The sequence below is a fragment of the Poecilia latipinna genome, unplaced genomic scaffold (genome assembly GCF_001443285.1).
Source record: "Poecilia latipinna isolate Pla-1442-1.1 unplaced genomic scaffold, P_latipinna-1.0 Scaffold976, whole genome shotgun sequence".
NCBI lineage: Eukaryota > Metazoa > Chordata > Actinopteri > Cyprinodontiformes > Poeciliidae > Poecilia > Poecilia latipinna.
In genome coordinates this window covers 270,949-286,934 of record NW_015113592.1, presented here as the reverse complement: position 1 = coordinate 286,934, position 15,986 = coordinate 270,949, and the positions used below count along the sequence as shown (strand labels likewise).

Below are 15,986 nucleotides of genomic sequence, written 5' to 3'. Positions count from 1 at the left end.
TTGTCTCACTCCAATGTCAACTTCGAACTTCAGTGTGACTTAGTTCTCAAATTCACTTGATATACAATTTCATCCTTCCACCTACTTTCAGCAGCTTCCCTGCTAAACAAAAGTGATGTTTACCACCACGTTTTAATGGTATAAAAATACGAACTTTTCTTAAGCTGTATATTTGACCTTTCATTTTCACAATATTTGATTGCTTTGTGTTGGTCTATTACATAAAATCCATGGATGTTTTTGTAAAGTGACAGTGTGAGAAAGTTGAAGTAGTGGAAGCACTGTTGTATGGCACTACAGATGTGACAAACTCCTTCTTGTTTTTTTATATCCCCAAAATTTACCCATACCACTCAACATACAGGTCTGTATGACTTGTCGCTAGGCAATCGCTAGCTTCATTTAACCTGGACTGACATTTGCTGCCACGTCGCAGCGGCCCATCAAGCTGCTCGGGGCTCCATTTGAGAAATTCCAGCCAATCATGCCGAGTTATGCAAAGAGCTCTTGAGAAAGTAAAAGGGTTCAAACTGTAGGGGAGGCAGAATCCCAGTCATTACAGCTTTGAAATAATCTTCCATGTCGACACTTGAGGCACGGCTGCATTGATTTTACTCAAAGAGCTAACTGATGGAAGGTACCCTCTTGCAGTTACTGCTCACACTTTTATAGTGCTTTTTGAAGGCAGCTATAAGGGCGAGCATTAAAACGGGTGATTAAGCACAAACCGACTGTCCTCCCTTCTGAGATATATATTGAGAAACGATATGCTGTGTCAGCTTCTATAAAAGCATTGTCATCAACATCTATTTCATCATTACAACAAAAGTGCTCTTGCTCTGCACTTTACTCACCTTCAATACAATGAAACTGGCAAAAGCTAGCGCAGGACAGAAATGCCTGGCCCAAAGCTTTTTAATAGGAAAGTTGCTTGTCCTGAAAACTTCAGTTATTTATACCACCATTTGTCAGAAGTTAGGATTGTCAATGTCACATCTGAGATTTCAGAGAACCCTGTAATATTGCAAGCTGGCTCTCATTTTTACTTGCAGGGTTGTATAGAGTAGTTATAAGCAGGCAGTCATCTAGAAAGGGGTGGAAAGTGATTAGTCTTTAAAAAATAATTCATAAAAATTTAGTATCATTACTTATAAGTAATAAAACTTTAAAAATGTACTTATAAGTAGGTTTTATAACTTGCTTATTCATGAATTGTTGTGCCGAACAATTCATGAATAGATGGTTGTTGGGTACACCAAAAAGAGAATTACAATAATCAGAATGGCACAGCTGTTAAGTTTATCAGGCGGGCGTGACTATGAAATGTACAAGGATGAAAATGAGCTGACTGTCAATATTTATGTGAGATGGAAATTCGAGTATTGTCAAGGATTTTATGCAGACTCCTGATCTTTGGTTGAGTAAACTCAACCAAAACAGTAAAGTTGTTCATTTCAGGGAACGTAGATTTAGGTCGCTATGAAATTGGAGTATTGGTTATTTTGGGGTCAGGGGCAGTTTCTTTTTGAGGACAATACTTAGCATTGTAGATTTTAGAGCTAAATGGACATTAATAGCATTCAACATGCTGAGGTGAGTGAACCTTCAATGTTGAATATAGTAGATTTGCATAATAAGAGATTAAGTAACATTTAGAGACATGCTGGAACATTTGAGTTAGGTGAGCTATGTTTTTATGTGATTTCTAGAGCTCAAAAAAAAAAATTAAATCTTGGAGTAAAATGTTTACCTTAAACACTTTTGTCAAGCACCCAAAAGTTACCAAATATGTTCCTTGCCTTTCATCCATATTAAACTTTTCCTTAACCTTTTGCAATCCTCCTTCCTTTATGGTTTGTTACGCTTGTAACAAACGGATCCATGTGGAGAATAGAACATACAGCAACTGGGATATCTATGACAAACCTCTTCTTGTGAAAAATAATTGATCAGACTACACACATCCTGCAGAGCCATGTAATATTTTCCAGGAAAACTCTATCGAACAGAGCTAGTTGACGTATTCGAGTGCATCCAGCTCTACGCAGCAAAAAATGGGGACAGCCATAAAAATTGCCCCGGCTGTTTTTGGATTGATTCAGCTCTCAGCTTTGGAGGGGGTCAAGGCTGAGTGAGGCTAAGGTTAGCTTTAATGGTTTGAGCCTCAGTTTATTGGGGGTTAAATGAGACAAGGACCCAAAACTATGTGCTACCTAAAATCCAATTTCGTTTTAAGGCCTTTTTGTCATGAGATGACAGCAATACTGCTACCAATATTCCTCAACTTACTAGGGGTGCTACTACTAAATTTTGTTTATATGCGGATCATTTGGCTCAGCTCACCAACAGAGTAGTAGTAGCACCTACTACTCTGAGCTGCTATAATTTAACAGTTGTTTTTAATATCAGTACACCTGCAGACATTGCTGTCAAATGCATAAAATACACATATGGGCACACATCGTTGAAGAAAAAGAATAACCATTACTATTTGGAAAGCTTTTTTCCCATACACAAAAAGTATTTTCTTGTTTTTTATGCATTTGTTTAAAATGTCTTTTAAATTGTCACCATTTATAGAATAATAGAAAATTGAGGGAAATCACTATCTGACTAGAAAATCTGCAGTTGATGACTTGGTGAGATGCCAAGGGTTTTGACAATGTGGTGTAAATGTAATTATCCAAAAACGGTGGCTGGGATGTTTCCACCACTTCATTACCATGCTAGGTAACTGTTGACAATCTGAGAAAATGGCTTTGCTGTTTTAGCACCAAAATTAAACCTGATGTTCATTAGTGAGAAAAGCAACATCAGCAGAATAAACGAGATGATTTTATTTTTCATAACTGCATGTTTAGGTGTAAACGGACTAAAAATTTGTTTGTTTTTTAGTTAAAACACACATGGGTACAAATGAATCTGTAATTACCCTAGGATGATGCTGAGAAAGATCCCATTAACGGGTCTTTGTCTGTGTCAGCGACGGACTTAAAGCTGTCTTGGGCAACGGAGTGGATTGCCAATTTGTTGCATCACTGGTTTAGCAGGCACAGAGGAGGGCAGGGAGAGACGATGCAACACCCCGGGGGAAGTCGGTGTCCAAACTTTTTGGGAACAATTATTGAATTTTCACAGCGTGCCCCTAGACACCGGTGACAAACTGGAAAACAAACATGAAAGGAAGTCTTGTTTGTTGGCAGATGGGACGAAAACAAGCAGCAAAAGGATATTTAAATCTGTTGCGTCTGAGAATTTTACCCCCAGATGTAGTGTGATGTGGGCAAAAAAGAAACGCTAAAATATTGATTTAAAGTCAGTCTAAATCTAAAAGAAATGATGAGCCTCTAAAGAATGAGTATCTCTGGCTGCACATAAAGGCATTGCACCTTCTCTGGCGAGCAGCCAGCTTTCATCCAGGCTGCAGCTGCAGAAAATCTAATACAGATGACTTCATCATTTTTGCCTAGTGACCTTTCTGGCTCCCTTTCTTTTCCTCTTTACTCCACACCTCCCTCCCCATTCCCTCTCTTCAACACAAACACACCCTTACTACATTCATCCCAGAGTGTCGGCAGCTCTTTCAGTGCGCACCCTCCCAACCTTTCTCGCTGTTCACCTTGCCTCCTTTGCTACCTCCCACTGCCCTTACTCCCTTCCAAGGGCATTATCAAAGCAAGGTTGAGCGTTGCTCCAAGGTGAGGCGGCGACAGAACTCTGCAGAGTTGCGGCATCGTTGCCGTCACTGAACTCGTTTGCCCGTTGCACAGAACACATCTCATCTCAAACCCAACGGCTGCAGGCGTAGCGATCGATGAGTTTCAGCTCAGCCCCACTAGTGACTGTGAATGAAATGCAAGACGGTGCATTTATTAAGTGAAGAGATATTGATAAGAATGTGTTATACACCTACACAAAACACACCAATTCAACTGTGTTAGGTTTTTTTGTTTTCTTTTCTTTTCTTTTCTTTTTTGTTCAGAAATTATTCCTGTGAATGCAATGATGGGTTGCATGGAGAGAGTAGAGTTTTGTTTGGAGGAGCTGAAAGAATATGAGGAAAATATATTTTTTCTGCTCTGAAGGCTTCACCGGTTGAGTAATCATACCATACATGTTGACACATGGAATCGTTGAGGTGAGCTGTTAAATAAGGTTTTGTAGCTTGGTTTGTCCCCCTATTAATTCCTTTTCACATGAACTGTATAAATTAATTTCCAGACCCAGAAAATTCAAAATATTCATACATAATTTCCCAATCTGAATTCCTCTCATTTTCCTGTCATGCATTTTTCACAAACTTAGAGTTGAGATACAAGGTGTTTTTATCTTCAAATTGCAACCTGCTGTATCCATTCCAAAAACACAACTAATGTGTGTTTAGGACTACTATGAGGGAACACTCAACTGAGTTTCAACACTCTGCCTCTTTATTTGAGGAGAAGTTAAGAATTTGCAAATGGCCGTCATTAATTATTTCTCCACTTTGCACAATGCATGATTGCCACTGGCTGTGAAACGAGTCAGCATGATACAGTCACCGGCGCAGTTGATGGTTGGCAGTTTCTGAAGTTCAAAATCTTTAAATTGAGTCTGTTGCACTTTCTAATGTCATTGTGGCCAAACATCTTGGTGTTTCCCTTGTCTGATCAAATGCTTTATTAAGAGGTGTTCTCAAAATTAAACCAGGTTTGAGGTTGGCAGTTCAAGAATCTTAACTTGAACTTGTCCAACTATCATCAGTAGTAGTTCTAAACCTTTTCTATTGCATTTTTTTTGTGTGTGTGTGTGTGTGTTTTTTCTTTCTGTTCTGCATTTATCCCAACTATCTTCCCATCAACTCTGGCCTCCTTCACTGTCCCTTCTTACGGTTTCTAGCATGACTTGCATTGTTCTGTAAAACCCTATAAGAACAGAATTGGCTTCAAGACAATGAAAACACATTTCTGACCTGACGTTACTTTCCTGAACCCTCTGATTGAAGCGGTTGATTACTGTCAGTGTTCAGCAGCAGCAACTTAAAGAAAACTGTTGTAAACTTATTCTGGTAGAATACCTTTGCCTTGTCCTTCTCTCGGTGTCGAGATGAAAATTGAACGTGGAGAATGTGCTTAAAGAAAATTGAGGCCGTTGTTGGAAATGGCAGGAAAAATTCCTGTTTTAAGTAGTTGCAGGAAAGGAGATTGCTTGAAGTATGTTTTTTTTTTCTATTACTGATAACAACAAAGCTGTTTTCAGGAAGCTGTGCACTTAATGTAGTCTCTCCAGAATAGAAAAACTGCAAATCAATTCAGAAACCCAGTAAACAAGGGCATTCGGTCAGGCTGTAAGCAACTCAGAAAGTGTCTCAACGAAAAAATGTAATGCTTCACTTTTGAGTCAGAGAAACTGTGAGACTTGAAGGTAATTTAACAGTCCAAAGTAAAAATGGAAATTCTGGGCGGTCAGCTCCAGGGTCTACCAAAGTAAGCCATGATTTTAAGGCGCGTTTCCATAGTGATGTATACCTTATCATTAGGTCTGTTAAGCTTTGCTGTGCATTGACAGGTGATGCCAGGAGCTTCTGTCCTAGTTAGGAGTGAGAGTCTTTTGAATCTGTGACATTAGGCAAACCACTTGTTCTACTTGAGACTGAGACAAGGGTTGGATGGCACAACTTCGCTTCCAGGAAGCACATGCTTTCTTTACAGCGCTATAACTGTTCTTGAGTGAAAAAGTCCAGGTTTGACTTCATGAGTATGACGGTATTTAATAGAAAAACATGGTCATATTTTCCAATTGTGGACATTGTAATATTCATTAGGTCATTACTGGTAGTGTAATAAACTTTGCGTTATATACTTTTATTCTAATCTTGTAATTTCTTTAAAATATAAGGAGATTTTTGTGGAATATCCAGTTCAGTCACATCTTTGAGGTAATTTGAAGCAGTTGTCAGTCTTTTTTGCGTCTGATCTGAATAGTGAGGATGGTTTGGGATAAAGGTGTGCTATATAGTGTTTTCTGCATTATTATTATTATTGGGAGTAGAAGTATTAAGTTGATCATCCAGATGATATCTGATCTCTCACCTGTAAAGTTTCAAGTGTCCAGCATGCTGAGGTGAGTGAATCATTAACTGTTTATACTATTTTGTCAAATGTGAAATGAAGCAATGCTGGACTGTTATGTTTTAGTGCTATTAAAACAAAATGCAGGCAGGATTGTGTAATTGATTATCTTTTCAAAAGGGCTTTGAATTTTAAGGTATCAACATTTTTTTGACATCATGTGCACATGATTATGTATTGTACTTTGTTCACATTCCGTTTTTGCTCAAAACCACAAAAAAATAGCCAATTCCCAAAGTTGGTACTGTTGCATAATAACGAGAGCAACATTTCATTTGCCACTCTATGTGCTGGATTTATTGGCACATTGTATTATAAATCCAGCATATAAATTTTTTTTACCTACTTAGGTGACATTTTAAAACATACAATTGAATCATTAAGGAGCTTTATTGCAATTTCTCTGTGCACATCCCAGCACACATGTGGACACAGACAATGAAAAATACTTAAAGTGAGTAGTGAAATCTTTCCTGTCATTAAACCTTGCTTCCTGACATCGGAGAGGTGAACAAGGAGGTGCAGTAAACATACGAGGGGCGACAGCACTGATGGAAGGGAACACAGCATCCTATAAATAACACCAACGCATTTACCTGCACTTGTAAAGGATGATGGAATGCATTTAACCCTGAATGCCATGTAAAAGCAGCGACAGAAATACGCCGTATAGTTAACAATAATTGGCCTCCTGATAGCCTGTGCTGCGCTGCTGTCCTTTCACAACATAAGGCTGCTTCTTGGAGAGGGGTTGAGGATAATTATGGGTGCTGTATGTGGATCAAAAATATTCACTCCACTTAAATAGTGAGAGAACGGAACGTTTCTCTGATATCCATTCGATAACATGTGGCCATATTAGCATTTTTCTTGGATATTGCATGCTAACTTGGCTAACTATCCAAACCTTGATCTAATTTTTCAATGTTACCTTTCACCGTACCTCCCAAGGCCCTTTTGACTCTTAATTTTAAGTCATAAGAAATAATAACTAACGTACCAACAGGCGTCACATTTTTGTCAGACTTCTATCAATTAGAAACATATCTATCAAGAAATTGACTGCAATACCTAAACGTACAACACAGCGGTGCATTAAACTAGACATTCGCGGTTGTGACAGAAAAATGTCTTTAACTTAGGAATTACTTTGTGGGTTTCAGGAAATGCATGCTGCCTGACACAAGCGTGTAAGATGTAAGTCGACATTGAGGGAAGGGGTTGTGATTCCCCATGAATGAGATTTACTTGTTGAAGAAAAATAACAGGAGAGCTGAATGTTTGAACTGCTTCAGCTCCACCTCTGGGGATGTTATCCTTGGGTATTTGGGTTTTGGTTTTCATTTGTGTTTTGATCATTTCCTTGTTGTTCATTTGTTTGATAGGTCTTGCCATATTTAATTTTTCTTTAATTATTGTTGGAAAGGTGTTGCCATATTACTTCATTCCTTTGGGTTTAGTTTCTAAGTTTATTCTTTTGTTATGTTCATTTGGATTTATTTCCTTTGAATCTTTTGGTCTTATTTCAGCCAATTAATCCCACTTAAAATAAATAGTGCTTTTGGATTGGCTGGTTTGCAAACACCAGTCAATATCGCGTCATCTTAAGTTGGGAATGTACACTATATTTAAAAAATAAAAAAAAAACATATTTTTAATCATATCTTGTGGCACATTTCATTTGCTGCATTATAGTAGGTTTTTTTTTTTATCCATTCTTCTTCGCAAAGCTAACCTGATTTTTGAAGTACATCGACTTCTCAATTATGACCCATGTACAGAGTTGCATAAACACTCATCTTTTTTAGGGTATGTCCTTTCATCCATTTGTGAGGCAGGATTGAAACAGCTATACCATCCATGTACATAAAGATGGTCTCTGTGTGTGTGTGTGTGTGTGTGTGTGTGTGTGTGTGTGTGTGTGTGTATCAGAGGACTGCTGGAGCAGTCATCCTTGCTCTGAGTGACCTTGTTTAATTCAGCACATACATCCAGGCACTGTCACACACACAGCCACACACTGCCACAGGCGTCAGGCACACAAATACACTCATGCACATACATGCTTGCGGTCATGTGAATACACAAGCATGCTCACCCTGGGGACAAGGACATATTTTGTCATTGCTGCTTATCAACAGATATAAACCACAGACAACTAGTGGGAGGTTGGAAGGAGGGGATACAGAGGATTTTCAATCAAGTCAATACAACTATATTTCATCATACATCTGCTTTAACTCAATAACCAAGCAAGTAAGAGGAATATGAATCAAAAATGTGCTTCGATTATTTCGGGCCAGACTCAGGATTCATATGATGATGCCGATAGAGCTGCACTCACCTCACCCCCACTCCCCTCCCATGCCCCTCATTAACCTTACACTATCTTGTCTGGTACAAAAAGAAAAGCAATTAAAAAGAGGGAGAAAAAACAGTACAGTGAAGCTGAGCAAATTAAAGAGCGGTGCGCAGTGTGTTGCAATAATGAGCGTAATGACAGATTCAGTGGTTGGTAAAGAAGGAGGTGAGAAAACATCTAGAAAAGCTTCCTTTATGAAACCAGCCAATCCAGCTGGTGAGTTCCTGTAGTGATGAGCAGAGGCGACCAATCAACTCACTCGTTCTGAGCCTTGGCAACAGCTTCCCCAGCACAGCCAAGCGACAGTGGGATGTGCGAGTGTGTGCGCGCGTGTTTGTGAAGATGTCCTAACATCTGTGGGAGTGTAAAGTGTGTATTTATGCAGCAAACGTGCACTTCCTGAAAATTCCTTTTAAAAATCCGCCTCCTCTGTATTCGGGTGTCGTGCGAGACCTGGCATGTCACACAGACTGCCACGTCTGCTCCGATCTGCTGTCTACACTCAAGACCAGGGCTGCTGAGCTGCTTTCATCCCCATGAGTGACAGATTAATTGATGACTTCATGAATTCCTTATTGCGGTCCCCTAAAACACGTGAGACTCTGAGCTAATATACACAGGGGCGTGTGCCTGCATAAATACAACGATCTTGAAAAATTCTTTCAAGTTGGATCAGACAGAAATTGATTTATAGTGCAGCTGATGTTACAGATAACGCTAACCATATAGCTAAATTGAAACCAAATGAGTGTTTGTTTTGTCTTTTTATTTTAGTAGACTAAAATCAATATCAAATTTTTTTTTTTTATGTCCTGTCTATTGATTTTTAACTCCGGTTTCCATTTGGACCCAGCAACAGGGAAAAGCTGCTGTGTAGAGTCAATAAGTTGAAAAATACAGTGTAAGCACAGTGCTCATGTTCAAAGCAGATAGATAAGCTTACAAGCAGGTAGTGCTTCAAATTCAAACATGCAAGAGGCTTTGAGGAAAATAAGGCAGTGACTGCAGCTGAAGATAGAAGATATATATATATATATATATAAGTTTCATATCATTGCCAGCATTTCACAAGTGAAAAGCTTAACCCCTTTATTTTGTACATTTCTTTATTATTCCCCAGTTATAATAATTTTATGGATCTGCTTTGCAATGTCTTAAGTATTTTTATTTTTAGCTTCAATTTTTCCAGGAAGTCAACGCTCTGATCTGAGAACTCTGATGTACGAATGATGACCTAAGATGAGCCAGCACCTTGTATTTGCAAGTCAGAAAATCATTGGAATTAGCCAATCGTTGTGATGGCAACTGCTTTTAGCAATACATGACAATATTTCCCGTTTTATGTATTAAAATGCAAAAACAATTCTTCCTCAAATGGAGATGGTGCATTGCAACATGTGCTGCCGATTCGATAACAAAAAACAGAAGCGACTTTTTCCTTTTTCTTATGAGACGGTCACGTTATTTTGCGATTAGCCACATATTTTAAGTTCAGCAGATGATTTCATCACACACGCTTATGTAAAAGTGGTGTAAATTACATCAGTCTGCACACGTTGAAGGATTTTTTTGACTGCAGTGATTAAAATATCAGATCTGATTGCTAATGGATTTGACAGTACAAGCACACTGCCAGTCTAGTATCAGTGGGATTGGGCACCCCACTGGGATACAAGTGACAATGAGAGTGCAGAATGGAGTCATGCAGCTATTGTATCCTCTACAGTGGCAAGTTGTACCTGTCCCTCAGTATCCTCTCTATTAGCACCCAGTCAGGGCTGATGCTTTTGAATGAGGGATAAACCAGGAGAACTAGCTGGACCTTGGATTTTGAAGGATTACAACATATAATGCTTGCCGTCCTTACAAACCTGGTATTGGTGGACATGTTTTGTCGAAGATATAGACCAAGCAATGTTAAAGGTAAACGCAGCTCATTGACGCGCTTCCTGCTCGTCAAATTAAACCTACTTCCTGCTGCCGTGTCCCATTCTCTGTTATGTCTAGCATGCGTTTCAACATCTCTGTAGATCCAGAACATGTTGATTAACTCCCCCAGCTTAGACTTAATAGAAGGAAACCCTTCAACGTACTACTTGGTACTTTATAAAATGGCCAACATAAGTGTGGGATTAAGACGCGTTAACAAGAAAATCACGTTGATTCTTCCCAAATTTCAATAATACAAATCTTTCAGATTTTTTTGCCTTCGAACAAAAGAAGTCTTTACTCTGACTTGTGGTGAAACACTTAAGTTGACTTTTAACCAACCCCTTGAAGATTTGAGACTTGACTTGGAAAAAATGACTGGTGGTTCGTTGACTAATTTTAGATATGACATTTGTCCTTGAAACAGATTTTTAAATTACTACTTCAGATAAATTTACACATGCAAGCATTAGAAGGGGTTAGTAACAGCTGAACACGGGGACAGAAACCCTCCAACTTTGGGGTGCCGCCTGTGACTCAGGCTGTGAGTGATTGCTTTGGAAGGAGGGCAACAGCATGTGCTTTTCTCAGCTTCAAATGTCACGTGTGTGTTAACCCAGATTTATAGGCTAGTTGTTTTTTGTTTTTTGTTTTTTTGTAAACATGGGGTTTCTAAGAGCTAGAAATGCAAATAGCGGGTTTCCTGCACTTAATCTGTCATGTGTGGGACTAATGCTGCCACACATGGAGACGGTGTCGTCCACCCTAACCATGGCCTCTTGCCTCCTCTCTGTGGCATCATCCGGCGAACAGTTGTCATCCCTTACAGGGGTCTCCGCTTGTCACTGCCGCGCAGAGGAAAAGGGAGTCCGAGTGTGTGCGAGAGACACAAAAAGAAGGCGGGGTGTGTGGCGGGGAGGGAGGAAAGCTTTTCGAGGCGCTGGAGGAGGGAACGAGCTTTGCCGTAGAGCTGTGTTTGAGCGTGCTCGCTTGTACGTATCGCACGTCCATGTGTGAGCGTACAGTAGCTGTGAGTCACGCAGTGTGTGGGGGCTACGATGCATCTGTGCCCAGCACGACAAAATGTGTTTCGCTTGACTTTATTTCAAGTCTACAACCACATTCCATATGGTGTCGGCTTCGCACAGCAGGATATAGGGCTTCGTTTTGTTGTGCCGCAAGATGAATGAGATGCACAGGCTGTTCGCTGAATGAGCGCAGGCCATCCGTCTATTTCAGAGCATAAATGCAAATGTTTTCTGAACTCGCTCAAGTCATGTAAGGCAGGCAGGGTAAGGGTAGGTTGAGGGAAAGTTAGAACTTCCATCTGAGCCTATTATTATTGAGTGGTTGAGAATGATTATGAGGTTATTTTGTTATAGTCCTGTGCGATTCAGTGGCATACTTTATATTTTCCAACAGAATGAGTCTCTGTGTTATTAGCTATGCTCTACACAGCAAACACATAATTGCTTAATGTGGTTTTGAGTGTCTACACATGATGTTCTAAGTGGTAAACAGCTGCCACCAGCTGGGGAGGTTTAAAATTACACCCGTGTGCTTCAAAAGGCAGGGATACTTCTTTCATGTTCGTGGCAAAAGAAAACCTGAAGTTAATGATCCTGGACACTCGGCTTAAATGAGTTTTATTCCATTTAAAAAAATAAAAAATATATTGAGTGTTTTATTTTGATTTCATGAAAGACGGAATGAAAGGAGCACATAATATGTGAGAGGTAGCCACAGTGGTGCGGTTTTCCCACAAATAAAAAAAATCTGAAATGAGTTTATTTGGTCAAATGGGAACAAAATTGAAGTTGCCAATAGGAAAAAGTGAAACTAAGGCAGGTTACCATGGAAATATCATTCCCATTAAGAATCGTAGAATCAGCAGCATCATGCTGTGGAAATATAACCCCCCCCCCCTTTTGACTTTGACTTAATTAAATAATTGAAAATGTATCTTTGTTCTTCCATTTCCCAACTTTCCTGTTGGTCTATCGCAATAAATTCCAATAAAATGCACTGAAATTGGCTTGAAAACTTTCACAGGATGACATGTCTCCGCCATTTCTCAAGTTCCTGCAGGAAGAAGCACAGCTGTGCGTGAAAGGAACACATCAGGATATAAACAGTTTGGGTTTTTTCTCAACAGTTTTAGCTCAGTAGCCATTTTTCATGCCTATTCTGAAACCTAATCTCAAACACCCATCTAGAATCATCATCGTAATCATCCAATATATAAAAAAGACTGCCTCTGAATACTTCTCCATTTTATTGCCATAGAAAACTATTGTGCTGCCATGTTCCCTTCTCATTTGAATATGTCATTCAATAGAATAACAAACATTTAAAGGGCCGTTTGAGTCGCAACGATAATTTTATAGAGTCATTATTCAGTAATAAAGCATCACACTGTGAGCATCTACAGTCAGAGAATCAGACATCGGCTTGTCTCGTTACAGACTTATGTGCAGATATACACCCGTAAAACCATTTTTCATTGAGATAGCAGTTACTTTGAGTAAAGCAAAAGCTGTCAGCATGGTGAACACATCTAGACAGCCAACAGAAACCCGTACACCACTTGTCTCTGGGGTTATCGTGTTCCTGCTGCTGCACTGATTCTCATCAAAGTATCTCCGCTGCCTCTGCAGCCGTCTAATTATGCCACAGCTGATCTGATGTATAGGACTTCCCCCCCTCTTCCTCTAGAGACCAAACGGAAGAACAACAAAGCACCCCATTTTTGGGGTGTTTTTCTTCCTTCAACACTTAAGTCATCTCCTTTGCTTCCGCTATCTAAAGCCAGTGCACAGAGCATGTTGAGGAATCTCGAGCCTGGCTGCTGCAGTCGCTGTGTGGCTCTAACGGAAAGTGACAGAGAGCGGGACGGATAATCTTCTTGATGTGCTGCATTTTTATGCAGCCTCTGGAGGCAGCAGCCATTTTTATCAGTCACTACAACAAGCCCTTTGGCATCTTGGGGATGGAGAGAACACACGGCATCCATTCAGTGACAAAGTACTGACTATCTCTCAGTCCATTTATTTTTTTTTTCTTGTGATGGCACATCCGAGTTCAAAATTTCTGAGGAGTGCAAGTATGAGGAGCACTGCTGTCAATGTCAGGCTTGAGCAAAGAAAGATGGGGGATCATGCTAGATGACAGGAAATGGAGATCTTACAGAAGCGCACAAGTGGAATAAATGCCTTTATTCAAAAGCATCCATCAGGAGGGGCTGTGCATGCAAACGGACTCTTCTCGCTGACAGTGACTGGGAACATGGGATTGCCTAACTAGCCATAGCAAAGACCGGGTCGCAGTTGATCAGGCACGCTGCCACATTAGATCGCATTTACTCATGTGATTATGATATTAAAACAGACTTTGGAATTAAATCAGCTCCCTGAAAGGCCAATTAGCTGAAACACAATTAACATTTCCATAACAATCACATCTAATACTCATCAGCAGCCATCAGCTGGGTCATGCAAAAGACAATAGCGATAACGGGTGCCTTTTTTTTTTTTTAATCTTCTTTTTTTTCTGCTGAAATGCTTCCACTAAATTAATGTTCTTGTTGCATTTTGGGGGCGGGGACTCGCTGTGATTTTTGTTGCTCTCTGTATCAGTAAGGTCATATTTCAGAGATCTGAATTTAATGGAGATTTCCCACTTAGAAGATTAGTGATTGTTTTTTGTAAACTAATGCTTGCAAAAAAGCTAATGCTTTTTTGTAAGCATTAGCTTTTTGAAGCAATTAGGTACTTAATAGCTTCAGTACCTAGAAGGTACTGAAGCTATTAAAACCATTAAAGCTATCAGTGCTTTAATGGTTTTAATAGCTTCAGTACCTTTTAGTAAAATCTGACTAATTCTCCACATTTTAAGCATTTAAACACTCTAGTGACACATTTGCAAACAATGTGTTTGCCGGCCACTAGACCATTGAGCTCTGAAGCTGTAATGTTTTTCACTAGAAGGAGCCATTTTAGATTTGAGGTCAGCTTCTCAATAAACCCAGCTTCAAATCCAATATGGCTCACAGTCGCATAAATGATAGCTGTGCTCATTTTACTGTCACACCCCCAATGTCTCGATAAATCAGTTGTGCAGACTCTGCAGCCAAGGTTAGGAAAAGTGTAGCTAACACTAGTTAGCCTGCTTACCAATCTTTGTTGGTGAGGCTATGTTGCGTGTCCTCGTTTTGATGATCTGTTGTCAGAACTGTCTAAACAATTTATAGATTTTTCTATTTGTTTTAAGCTCGCTACGGCCATTTTGGATTTGGGGTTGGACATCTTAACTACGACTCTATGGGTTGTTTCCAATGATTTTTCTCACTTAAAACAGATAAAAGGGACTTTTTTTTTCTTTTTGGAGTATGTGCCACTATCACTTTCATGGTTTTTCTTTGTGTGCCAGCAGCAACACATTTCAGACAGATAAAGTTCTTCTAAATTCAGGTGAGTGAATAATGGAAATGAGGCTAATCATCAATTAACTGCAGGAATCTTATCAGCTCTCTTCTCATTTGATCCTCATTTATCACTTGTGATTGAACATTATTTTCCACCTGTTCGCAATGGGACTCTGACGAACTCGGAATAACAACAATGGTCCATTAAGATTTATCACGTCTTCTCCATCTGCCTGGATGTTGGAGAGGGACGATCTAATCAAATGATAATGTTTATCTACTGAGGCCGTACAAAGTGGGGAGGATTTGTATTAAATCAAGGTCCTAACTAATATAGTCCTGTCAGTAAGTGGTAAACGTATATTAATCAAATTTAAGGCTAATATGGTAAACTTTTATAATGTCAAGAGAGTGATCAGAAAGTCATACAAATTATTTTTTTTTTCCAGTGTCAAACCACCTTTTAATGTTTTCTCATATTGTTGAAATAAAAGTCTATACCATATACTATATACCATGTCTTTAGTAATTACTCCTTTTTAAATGAAACCTTTTAACTTGGTATTATGAATTATTTTGAAAATTCAATGTAAAAAAAAAAAAAATCAGAAGTGTCTTTTTTTACCTTTAAAGTTTAAATATGAGTGAATTAATGTACAAAACTGACCTGTGTGTACACAGTGGTCATACGCAACATGTCCAAGAGGATTAGATTAGATTTTTTTTTCACAACAGAACACCAGGAATAACAAAAACACTTTCATTTTTTTTTTGTTTATTTCATTACCCTTTAATATATAACCACTACCAAAGACACTATTCACGTAACATAAATAATGGCAACTTATTTAGCGGAGTAATATAAATTCAGGGTTTAGGTCTGTACTTTAATGTAGATACCAATTTTACAGTACAAGACTAAAGTTAAATTGTCCATAAGTTACCAAAAATATTCTGGAAAAGAAGAAATGAATACACAGCAAAAAGACAAAAAACACTCAACTGTACACCACCAGCCTGTTCAAAATCCAATTTTAAATATTAAATATCCTCGACTGTCTAGTTAATGACAAGATGTCTTACTGATAAATTAAAACATGTCAGCTAGCAGAAAACACTAAATGGAGGGAATTTGATGCAAATTTCAGAACGGACGGTCACT

At 39.0% G+C, this 15,986-nt stretch overlaps 1 protein-coding gene across 1 annotated transcript in view; it reads left to right on the top strand.

The window, feature by feature from the left end:
* Positions 1–15,986, top strand: part of dock4b (dedicator of cytokinesis 4b) — a 203,359-nt gene that overhangs the window by 15,623 nt on the left and 171,750 nt on the right. The gene's annotated exons all lie outside the window — the stretch shown is intronic.